General features: G+C 37.1%; 1 protein-coding gene and 1 pseudogene across 1 annotated transcript in view; one reads left to right on the forward strand and one right to left on the reverse strand.

The window, feature by feature from the left end:
- Positions 1-13,193, reverse strand: part of PRSS56 (serine protease 56) — a 2,212,799-nt gene that overhangs the window by 1,835,572 nt on the left and 364,034 nt on the right. The gene's annotated exons all lie outside the window — the stretch shown is intronic.
- LOC122801448 lies at positions 10,142-10,240 on the forward strand (annotated as a pseudogene).

The raw sequence follows: 13,193 nt of genomic DNA on the forward strand, positions 1-13,193 counted from the left end.
GTTTGTGGATGCCTTGTAAGCCAGGTATAGATCACTCCAAAGCAATGTATAGGAGACTGAGTAGAGGGAAAGAGCTTTAAGGCACTCTACATAAGGCAGGTTTGTAACACCTTGCATTCTTTTGGTAAGGAACCTCTGAGGTCATTCTAGTTACTCCATATGCCTGACTGAGGTACATACCAAAGGGAACGTTGTACTCTATGACTGGTCTAATAAGGGCAGAGTACAGCAAGTTAATCACCTCTTTGGACTTAAATGCCATGCTCTTACTTATAAGCTGAGCTTTGGAAAAGGATTTCCTCACTACTGTGGCCATGTGGTGGTAGAAGGTAAGACTACTGTCTATGTGTGTAACCAGATCCCTGCCCACTGTGTTAACTCTTAGGGGCACATTATCAGCATTGTAGTTAGCTAGGATGATTGACCTACAAAAGGTACAATTATGCCTTTTTTATCATTGAGTTTAAGACGATGGCTTTGGCACCATTTATTAGTCAGTGATATGTTTTCTTGAAGAATGCTTGTATGTGCAGGGGAGTCAATTATAACCCCCAGCTTTTAATCATCTGGAAACTTAGTCAGCTGTAAACCTTCAGTGTTTCCACTTCAGAGAAATAATTGACAAAAAAGCAGGTCTAGTACCAAGCCCTGGGGGACTCTGCTAATGAGTGGCCTTTTGGTGGAGTTGGCCTCACCTTTTTTGGCCTCTTGAGTCCTATTAATGATACACTTGTCTATCCAGTGGGTGACTAGAGGGTTTATATTTAATTTAGTGAGCTTGTCTATAATGTTTGAGTGGGGTATTGCATCAAAAGCCTTGACCAGGTTGAGGTAAGCTGTGTGCACAATCTTACCCTCATCTATTGCTTTGGTGACCCTCTCAAAGATGTCCACCATATTTAATAGGCATGACCTTTCTTTTACAAAGCCATAGTTTGATGGTTCCAGCATTTTCAGGTTATCTGTGTTCATTTATCATGTCCATGGTGTTTCTTTCCATGGCCTTACATATGAGGCTGGTCAGATGGCTTGTATTTACCAGTGATTGGACCTCCTTTGCATAGGGTAATGACTGTAGCCATCTTCCATTCCTTCAGCACAAAACCTGACAAAAAAAAAAAAAGTGATTCAAATGGACCAAAGAGGTCATGTTTCATGCTATTTAATAAGCATCCCAGGATGTTATCAGATAGTGGCAGCTGGTGACTTCAAATTAAAGGGGGGCTGCAGGAGACAGCTGAATGTGTGGGGCCAATGGGAAAGGGGTGTGGCCAACTAGAAAGGGGTGGGGCTATGCGCAAAACCACAAAAACTGGGACTTTAATTAAATATGCTACCCTGGGTGCCAATCCGTCATTATGAGAGTCCAATTAAGACAAAATGAAGTGTAGAAGAAAAAAACATTTTGCAATGCATTGGCTACATGACAACTTACTTAATATCTAGATGGTTATAATGTCTGAAACTCAATGTCTGACATTATTTAGTGACCTCATTCCTAAATGATTTGCCAGAAAACCACAACTTTTATGAGGAACAAACCAATAATAAGAAGCAAAAATCTATTCATTCTGCAAAAATCTGGACAGTTGAGAGGTCTTTGAGTTTGCTGCCCTTTCCCCCTCACAAAATCATGGTCGACTGGAGCCTCCCCCCTGCAGCCTTTCCAATGTCCCATTCCTTGGTTATTTCACCCCATTTACCATAAACACATTAATGTGCATACTGATTTACTTCACCGATGAATTGGAATTCATTTGAAAGTTTTATTTTGCATTTTACAGCACAAACACTAATAGATATCTGCTAAACAAAACAATGCAGTCTCGCAATAAAAATAGACTTAGCATTAAAATGTCTCTGCCCTTGAAACTCACATTCATTGAAACAGCATTGAAACCTACATTCAAAGAAAATACATTTTGCCAGTGGCAGATAAAGATTAACTTTGGACTGTTTTCAAATCATAGGCCCTTTGCACACGAAACATACACGTGCTCTTTGATAAACCTCCTGACGGTATTAAATGATAATCCTTGTACAATACAGTATAGTTGTTAGAGGACATTTTAAATTTATTGTTTTGAACATTTTTCCAGTAAACAATGAAACAAAATGCATGCACCAATAATGACAAAACTGCCCAATTCAGAACATTTCCATCATAAAGGTCTACTCAAACTTCTACAGTCCACCAGTATCAGTAAATACTTCTTCAGAGATTGTGCATATTTAATATTTAACAATGCTACCACTGCACTACAGACTGTGTAAGGAAACAAAAATACAGAAACCACAGATTTTATGAGGAACAGAACAGAACAAATATGAGGCAAAAATCTGCAATTTTTTTACAAATGGTGGTGGTTAGGGAATTCAGGCCCTTGCCCCTTGCACCCAAGCTACAGGGTTCAAGCCTGAGATACTCTCTACCAAACACCATGTGTTCTCTCTAGCCACCAGTATATAGCAACTGAGGCATTTCACACACACACACACACACACACACACACACACACACACACACACACACACACACACACACACTGAATTCAGTGAATGTTCTCAGTCCCATTCAAACACACACACCCAGACTTCAGTGAGTGTTCTCAGTCCCATTCAAACACACACACACACACACACACACACACACACACACACACACACACACCCTGAATTCAGTATCCTCAGTCCCATCCCGGTCATCACTGCACAGACTTCTGGGCATCTGCATGGCAGAGATGCCTTTCCCCCTATGCGGACTGCTGACACAGTGGTCAGGACTTCTGTGAGTTCCAAGAACTCTAAGCATGGAGTTCTGGGACTCCTTTCTACATGTGAGTGGGCTGCAGTCCTGCAGTCCTATAGCATGAGCCACCCCTGTTATCAGAGTTCATCAATGCAGTGTATTTGGCCTTGGAAAGTGCATTGAATACCTGTTCCCTAGTAATGGTTGTGGGTTGGGGGGATTTTAGTATGTGATATTTCTTTTGGTCTCTTGGGTGGGGGGAATTTGAGCTCAACATCTCAGCCAAAAGGTTGGCAATGGCCTCTGGTTTCTTTTTTTAATTTCTCCAAATCTCTTGGGTTTCTAATATCATGATGCGAATGGACCACATTCCTAAGTCAAAGTATGATTAAAGTTCATGAAATTAGTATTGTTTCAGTCTTTGATGTCAGCCAAAAGTACTCTTTGCAGCACCCACAATGTGCCCAGTAATGACTTTTGCAATTCGTATGGAGTTACATGTATTGGTAAGATATGTAGACGTGATTGTAGATTATTTTTATAAGACCTGTTGCTCCTACTACTATTGGAACTGTCTGGGTATCTTTCTTCCACATTTCTCCTGTTCTGCCTTCAGATTCTGATATTTTATGATTTTATGTCTCTCTCTCTCTGTATCAAGACACTGTAGTCACTGGGTGTGGCGATTTCAGTGATCAATGCTACTTTTGTCTTTTTTTCTTGAACCACTATATCTGATTTTCTAGCATCTGTCTTTTAAACTGTTGGTAATGGGTGATCCTACGTGATGTAAACTTCAGCATTTTCTATGATGCTTTTTGGCTCATGTTTCCAGTGTTTTTCAGCACTTCAGTACCATAATGTCTGCACAAGCCTCAGTGCAACAGTCTTGCCACATTAGTATGCCTTTCAGTATACAGTCTTTCTGCCATTAGTGTGTCACAACCAGCAACGAGGTGTGCGACTGTTTCCAATTCAGTTTTACAAAACTTACATTTGTCTGTTTCTTCCACATGTTTAGTGGACTTTGTAAACCAGCGTGTATGTAGTCCACTGTCTTGGGCTGCCAATATTAACCTTTGATCTCTTGGTTTGAATTTGCATCTACTTAACCATTCCTGCAGTTGATCTTGATCAACATGAGGTTTTATAGAAGTTTTCTATAGTTGCAACTATATTTATTCATTTCCCACATGTCTTGCCTTTTCATCTGGTTCTTCACCTTATATTCTTTCTTTTGTTTTTTGGTGCATTCAGTTGCTGCCTGATTTTTATTACTTCTGGTATGATTTCCATTCCTGCTTGATACTGATATGCTTCTGCTAAATTAAGCAGAGATGTCATCTTAGATTTATTCTCCTTTCACTACATTTGGGTCTTGTGAGGTCAGCAGATCTGTGTGGAGTCCCATGATTGCAGATCTATACATGTAATCAATTTCAAGGAGGCCCATCCCTCCTTCGGAATAGGGAATATATAATCTTGGTATGCACTGATTTTTATAAATCGTTTGGAGAGCATGAAGCATTGTTTTCCTATCTAATCTATCCAACACAGTTTGGGGCCAATCAGTCATTCCAAAACTGTAAGTTAGGACAGGAAGAGCAAATTGGTTTATAGCTTGGATTTTGTTCCTCGATAATAATGCTGTTTTCAGGATTAATTTAAGTCTTCTAAAGTATTCCTTACTAAGTTTTATTTGCATTTGTTCATGTTTTATTGCTAATTCTTCATCAATTCCCAAATATTTATACACTCCTTCTTACTCAAGTTCTTTTATATCACATTCTTGTCCCAAACTGATGTTTTCCTGGTGCTGTAGTTTTCCCGCTTTAAAGGTTGCTAGGACATTTATCAAGACCAAATGACATTATTATATCACCTGAAAATGTTTTGACAACTTGCAGTTGTACTTTCAGTTCCTTGTCTGATGAGCTATACAGTTTTAAATCATCAACACTGTTGTTTTCTAGGAGCCAAATTATAGCCATTGCCTAAGCTGTTAACTAAACAGCTTAATGAGTTAAGGGCAAGGCAGAATAGCAGTGGTGACAGAGAGCCACCCTGGAATATCCACCTTTGAATTTTTATCCTGGTATAATAATTTGTCCTTTATCATGGCTTAATTGCAAAGTGGTTGGCCACTGTTTCATGTTCACTGTAATATAGTCGATCAGTGTAGGATGTATCTTATACATTTTTAAGCACTCTTTTATCCATGAATGTGGGATACTATCAAATGCTTTTTTGTAGTCTATCCATGCCACACTTAAATTATTCCTCTTTTTACAGTTCTCCACTATGACTTTATTTAGCAACAAATGATCCTTTGTTCCATATGACTTTCTTTTATTGTCCTTTTTGTTCTACTGCCATAATTGAGTATTCTTCTAAATGACCATAAACTGTCAGCATCAATTCTCGTGTATAGTTTATATGTCATTGGAAGGCAAGTTATTTATTAGTCTATAATTGTAGGGTATCTTGCAGGTTCACTTTTAAGTAGGAGCATTGTTTTTCCTGTTGTTAGCCAGGCTGCTGTCTGTTCAGGGTGTGCATATAAATATTTTTTACTCATGGCTAAATCTTCGTGCAAAGATGTTAATACTTTTAGCCAGAAGTTAGGTACCGCATCTGGGCTTGGGGTTTTCCAATTAGAGACTTTTCTAACCTTTGTTTCAATCTCTCTGTCCATTACTTCATCCCATTTCATATCCCGTACATTGGACCTTCTTATTCTAATTTTTACTTTTTCTATCCATTTAGCATCTTTGCTCTGTTCCACAGGATCTTCACAAATACTTCTCCAAAATGTAAATAAATTTCTTATTTTGTACTTTTCCATTATATTTATTTGCGCATTTTCTAAGTTTTTCCACCTGTGCTGAGATTTTTAGTTTGTTATTTGCAAGTGCATGACAGATCTTGGTCTGTTCTTATACTATGCATTACTGTTGTCACATCTATCTTTCTTAGTATTGCCTCTGGTTCAGTGTGGGTGATGCCATTTACAATAAGTTCTGCACACTGTTGCGTATCTCCCTTGAGGTTACAGAAACAGCTGTAGAAAGCTTTGTGATTCTCCTTTGCCTGATAAGTTATTTTTCTTTAAATTTAGTCTTTGAAGTATTAATTAACCCTCATAGCTGCCTGTTTAGATTAGTCAAGGGATTTGTAATATGCGTTCCTCCTATGCTTGGCCAAGATTTTTTTCTTTTGTTATATGACCGATTGATACTGTGATTCTACCAGGGTGGTTTGTCTTTTGAGTTTGTCTTACTCTTAATACGAGTGGGCACAGCTCATTCTATACAGCTGTCAATATGGCTGTACAGGGGCTTTTGTAAATAGCTCAGCATATGATACGATGTTTACTAAGTGACACCTTGGCTAAATTCCAAGTAACCTCAAGCCCAGTAGACAGGTTAGCTTTAGACTACTTCCTAAAGTTTTTGTTTTACTATTAATATTTATTTCAAGCAATACTGCCTTATGGTCAGATCTGATGAGTAAGAATATTATATTCTGTGAGGAATAGCGCTACACAACTATAAAGCAATTAATACAAGAAGCGTCACTGTTAGAAGAGTATAGAAGCGGGAAAAGATCAACAAAAATACTCAAAGACATATGTAATAAAAGCAATGCGCAGTATCAGAACAGATCTGATCTATTTTGCACTATCACAAATAATAAACTAAAAATAGCAGAGTCAGAAAAACTTGGAAGATATGCAGATAAATATAAAAAAAGTGCAACATAAGCAGTTTATTTATTTTTTATTTTTATTTGATTTGTCCCATATGACTTTATTTTATTACCCTTTTGTTCTATTGCCATAACTGAGTTTTCTTCTAAATGACTATAAATTCTGTTGGCATCAATTTCAGTGTATAGTTTATATGTCATCAGAAGGCAAGTTATTGGTCTATTACTTTTAGGGTAGGATCCAGGTTCACTCTTATGTAGGAGCATTGTTTTTCCTGTTGTTAGCCAGGCTGGTGTCTGTTCAGGGTGTATATATAAATATTTCTTACTCATGGCTAAATCTTCGTGCAAAGATGTTAATACTTTTAGCCAGAAGTTGTGTACTGCATCTGGGCCTGGGGTTTTCCAGTTAGAGGCTTTTCTTAACTTTGTTTTAATCCCTCTGTCCGTTACTTCATCCCATTTCATAAACTGTACATTTAAACTTTTATTCTTTCTTTTACTTCTTCTATCCATTTAGCATCTATGTTATGTTCCACAGGATCTTCATAAATACTTCTCCAAAATGTATCTACTTCTTCTTTTTTGCTGGCCTTTTAATTATTTTTACCTTGTTTCCCAGTTCTCTATAAAACTTTTTTTGGTCATCAATAAATTGTTCATTTTGTGCTTTTCCTTTATATTTATCTGTGTATCTTCTAAGTTTTTCTGCCTGTGCTGGTATTTTAGTTTATTATTTGCAATAGTGCACAATAAATCCTGATCCATTATAATACTGTGCATTGCTTTTATCACAGCTATCTTTCTGAGTATTTTTGCTGATCTGTTCCTTCTTCTATACTTTTCTAACAGTGACACTTCTTGTCTTAATTGCTTTATAGTTTTTTCCATTCAATACTTCCATGATGGCATTCGATTTCTCCCTGTCCCTTCCCTTATTCTTGTTCTTGTGGTAAGAATTTATCTGTTACTAATTTGGCTGCACAGTAATGTATCCTATTTACTTCTGTTATATATCATGAATCTCTATGGACAGTCCTAATTACTGTTTTCATTTGTTTTATCAGACTTCTAACTTTTTTGGTTTTATTGACTTTCTGCAGTCTATTCCTTTCATTGATCTTAATACTTCTCCAAAATTTATCTATTTCTTCTTTTTTTGTGGTCTTTCAGTTCCCTATACTTTGTTTCCCAATTCGCTATAAAACTTTTTTTGGGTCATCAATAAATTGCTTATTGTGTACTTTTCCTTTGTATTTATCTATGTAGCTTTGAAGGTTTTCTGCCTGTGCTGATATTTTTAGTTTATTATTTGCGATGGTGCATGATAAATTCCAATTTGGTATAATACTTCACATTGCTTTTATCACGTCTATCTTTCTAAGTATTTTTGCTGATCTGTTACTTCTTCTATACTCTTCTAACAGTGACACTTCTTGTCTTAATTGCTTTATAGTTTTCTCCATTCAATACTTCCATGATGGCATTTGATTTCTCCCTGTCCTTTCCCTTACTACCTTGTATTCTTGTGGTAGGACTTTATCAGTTATTAATTTGGCTGCACAATAATGTATCTTACTTACTTCTGTTACATTGCATGAATCTCTATGGACAGTCCTAATTACTGTGTTCATTTGTTTTATCAAACTTCTAACTTTTGGGGTTTTATTGACCTTCTGCAGTCTGTACCTTTCACTGATCTTAATATGTCTATCCATCTCTATTAAATCAAGTAATTCTTCTCTTAGATCATTTTCTTCTAAACTGAGGGCACATTCTTTGTTCGCCATTTCCTGTGGACATTCTATAGAAAGTTCCAGAGCTTCTTCCTGTGCCACATTATCTTCAGTTTCACCCTGTGTCATTAATTGCTCTATCATATGGGAACTCACTGGCCTATCATTCCAGGCATTGACTGTGTCAGAGTTGACACAGTTTCCTGTTCTTTCCCTTGCTGTATAGCTCCAACTGAACTTTTGTACTGATTTCCTATGGAAGGCTCCAAGGTATCTTCATATGTCAACTGATTTGATGTTTCCTGCTCTACTGGTTTCTCCTTAATATGGGTGTCCATTGCACAATCCTGCTGTGTTGTTATCTGAGTTAAATTTTCTACATTAAATCCTTCACTTTGCAGGTAATCCATAATCTCAATTTCTATTTCTTTAACTTCTCCTTTACTAATCCTCTTTTCTACTTTTCCACTTTGTTTTCTTATTTTCTGTATTGTAAAATTTGCCATATCCATATGTCTTTGTCTGTATTTTTCTTCAAATATCTTTGGTGCTGCTCTTTTTGAATTGATTAGTTTTGTTTTCTCCATTCCATAAATATTGCACCATATTAAATCTCTTTTTCTTTCCCATGTCCATATTTCTTCTTCAGATGTCTCCTTCTCCTCTTGTTTCTCCTTAATTTGGGGACTAGGTGTTGCATCATGCTGTGATATGACCTGTGTTTGACTTTCTACATTGAATCCTTCACTTTGCAAATATTCCATAACTTCAGCTTCTATTTTTTTAACTTCTACTTGACTAATCTTTTGTTCTACATTCCTTCTTTATGATCTTATTTTTTTATTGAGAAATGTCCATATCTGGATGCCTTTGCCTATATTTCTCTTCGAATATCGTTGGGGCTGTCTTTTTTGTTCATTAATTTGGCTTTCTCCTTTGCATAAATATTGCACTATATCAGGTTCTTTCCCATGTTCACATTTCTTTTGTATACCCTTCAAACATCTCTAAATTTTGTTCTTTAAAATTTTGCCCTTCCTTAGTCACTTATTTTTCCAAACAGCGCAAGTTTTTTTTTTTTATCTATATAGTGTTTTTCAAGGATCTGTTATATTAATGAACACAATTTTTTATTTGAAGCTTAGTACACCTTTTCTTCTGAAAGTATTTTTCCTTCCTTTAATTTCTCTCTCAATCTTTTTGTATATTTTTTTCTGGAAATTCTGGGCTTCTTGCATAATAATAACAATACATAATTTCTTTCTTATCCTCAATAGTTCATTCTGTCATCTGTATAGCTATTGACCTAATAGATCCTACCCTCAGAAAGGCAGCTAACCCTCTCTCCTTATTCAGTCTGGTGAGGTGGACATCTGCGTGCCTTAGTACAGCATCACCAATGACCAGGAAATTTGGTTGTGTACTGATTTTCCTTAGCTTTAAAGTAGAGGCACTGAATACAGTTCTACTATGTGTAGCTGTGGGTGGTGTTTGAACGGAGGGTTTATGTGATGGCTGAGGACCATTTTTTTTAATTGTGTTGTCCAGGAGATATTAGTGTTTTAGGAAGGTTATCTGTAAGTGTCTCAGCATAAGTAGTTTATGTGTAGGGTCTTTGCCCTGTGCAGTAGGCGTGGTGCAAATGCCACTGACTACCTCAATAGTACTAGTTTTGGTTGTATGAGAGAGTTGTGCCTTCAGCACTAAAGTGTATTCACACCTCTTATATACTTTATCTGTTTTATTAAGAATAAATGGTTTGTCAGTGTACTTGAGGCAACTGCTGCAATTCCTCAAAATACCCATCTCAACCAGATTGGCCACAGAGAGAGTCAGAAAGTGCATAGTCATGATTGCTGAACTACTAGGGAGGAATCAGGGAAATTTAAAAATTGAATAGATCAATAACAAAAGTAGACTTGAGCAATCTCATCAGCAAGAAACTGGCAGTTGCTTTGGCAGCTCATAGAATAAAACTGGAATGACACAGAGAAGATCACCTTGGCCACTTGCAAGGATGACAGTCAAATTCTTAATGTGCTTCTTTGGGATGGTGTGGTGTATTGGTAGACCACTGGACTCCCAAATACTGGTATGCAAGTTTGAGGCCTGCAGGCCCAAACTATTCTTTGGGGGTTGGGGGTTGACATAATGGTAAGGCATTTACCCCAAATACAAGAGATAAAAAGTTTGATTCCCACCAAGGGAAATTGTCTAGGCTTAAAATGGCCCAAAAGGGCAGCTAGCCTAATAATTACCAATAAACCTATGAATATAAATCCACCTATACACAAACAAATAGCCTAACTGCTTCCATCTGACAGCTATTAATCAGATGAAAACCAACCTGAGGAAAATAATCCACACAAACATTAGAAAATAATCCAACCATATGCTCCCCACTCCACAGTCTGGCAGCCATCTGTCACACAAAACACAGGCCTCTAGATTAGAAGCCAGTCTAGCAGAAGTCAGAGAAATAAGTAAAGTAGTCCTCAAAGAAAGACATTGCAGAGAAGAACTGGCTGCATGTTTAAAGGGAAACAGAGGTAATTTATCCAGTACAAAACTGCCATCTGTTTTTAGCTGCTCTAGTATGTAATACCTCTTACAAATCTATTGGACTTAAATTAAAGAAGAAAGAGAGCGGTCCAGAAATAGCCAAAGAGCATACCTCAATAAAAGTGTATGCAAGGCCAGCTAGACAGAGCTTCAAAATGATGGGGTGGATGAGGATCCCATGTCATATGTTAGCAAATCCACTCTTTGAGATGGGGAGGGGACAGAAGATATAGGAATATATACCTGTCAAGGAGAAAGACAATATGTCAGTTTTCTAGGTGCCCTAAAACAGAACTGTTTAAATCATATTTTGAGATAGGAAGCATTGAAACTACCTTCACAAGACAGCCCTTTTGCACTCAAAGTACATAAGAGAACAATATCTCTTCAGTATGTCCTCCATTTAAAACTCCTGTAAGTGAGACAGTCTTCTCTAGACTTGGATCTGCAACATGGAACCACCTCCCTACTGGCAAATATCTAGAAACCACTAAAAGCTTCAAAGATGCAGTTAAAGAACATCTTTTTACTGAATCTATCTGCAACTGCTACCATACCAATGCTTAAGTAACTTATTATCCTATATCATGATTAGTAAAATACATTTTATTTCTTTTTATTTATCCTTTTGTTGACCAGATTAGTCCCACTTGGCTAGTTGCCTCTTTTCAGGGAAAACTTGAGATGATATTTATATTACTAGGGGAAATTTGGCCAGGGCATTTGGTAACACCCCCGTTTACACTGCACTGTGGTGTCTGCAATTCAGCTACCTTCACCATCAAAGGCAAGTGTGCTACTGTTCAGCTACTGATGACTTTTCTCAGCATGTTAATGTGGCATCTTATACACATATATATCACATGTGTATAGGAGTTTTATTATATGTATGATTACACTGTATTTTATGCATTTCCTGGCTTGTATACATATACATATATATATATATATATATATATATATATATATATATATATATATATATATATGTGTGTGTGTGTGTGTGTATATGTATATATATATATCTATATATATCTATATATATATATATATATATATATATATATATATATATATTTTTTTTTTTTTCCCTCAGTGTACTCTGGCTGGATTTTTTTTAATCTTACCCTATTTCTTTATTGAATATTCCCATTATGCTCTGAATTTTGCTGTGTAATCATTCTGTATATAAGCTTTTTGATTAGAAAGACTGTGGCTGAAAAGGGTCAATAGACCAACCCACTTACCCAGTGAAAAAATAGTATGTACGTAAATAAATAAGCAAATCTACTTGGGGAGTTCCCCACAGGTAGACAATCTCCTGGAAGACCTCTGGGTGTAGCATTCATTTGTTAGGGTTGATCCTTGATCTGCTCATAGAGCCTGCTACTGTGCTCTACTCTGATGGCATGGTTGTTGCTTGCAGCATTATTGTATGCTGAATTGCCATTTAGTTGGCAAAGGAAGCAGGATCTTGTCTGCCCTTAATTGTTGATATACCACGTCACTGTTGGGTTTCCATTTATCACTAACAGCAGCCCAGGTGTCCTCAATTAATTTAAAACTTTAAGATATTTTAAAACGGCCATCATTTCCTTGATATTTGTGTGTCTGTGCCTGAAATGGGGCTCTTACATGCCTTGGTCCTTAACACCTTGAGACACTTTCCATGTGAAGTCTGACCCATGTTTGGTGAATGACTGAGAATGACTGGTGAGAAAGGGGACACCCAGATTTACTTGGACTTGGCTGGCACACCAGTTATTTCTTGATGAAACTGAGAACAGAAATTGGGAGAAATAAAGAGGATTCAGGATCTGGACCCAAATGGATTTGAGGAACCACAAAATTTTCCTCATGTGGAGTATGGCAAGTGGAACCATAGTAGAGTGCATGAGGCTATATAACCCAGAATCTTCAAATTCTCTTGCTGTAGACATGTTTTGATGAGACAGATTTAAGAAATGGTACTGGTGTGAAGACACTTTCTCTGGGGGGAGAAAGCTGCCAGCTATGTCTAGAAGGCAATTTAGAAAAACATCCTGTAGGCAGAGGTTAACCATGACTTTACAGGTTTTAACTTGAAGCCCAGGTTGCTTAATAGATGCATGGTACAGTGGAGAGATGTCAGAGTGTTTTGTCAGTTGTACTTAGGCAATCATATAAAGGAATACCTTGACATTTGCAGCAGGCTATGACTGGAAAGATGCCCTTTATGGAGACTGTTGTGGTTATAGAAAGATCAAAGGGTAAATATGTAAACAGAGTTTAATCAACAAAAAAGACCACAGTGAAAAACTTCTCAAAAGCCGATTTCACACTTCTAAAAATTAGTGTGGTCTCCTTTAAGGTCCCTGAGCCAGTGGTAAACATTACTCAAACCGCTGAATCACTTACAAATGCCTTCTACCAGCACCTACAGGACTGCATGGATCAGG

The sequence above is a fragment of the Protopterus annectens genome, chromosome 4.part1 (assembly GCF_019279795.1).
Source record: "Protopterus annectens isolate FY-2018-M chromosome 4.part1, PAN1.0, whole genome shotgun sequence".
Lineage (NCBI taxonomy): Eukaryota > Metazoa > Chordata > Ceratodontiformes > Protopteridae > Protopterus > Protopterus annectens.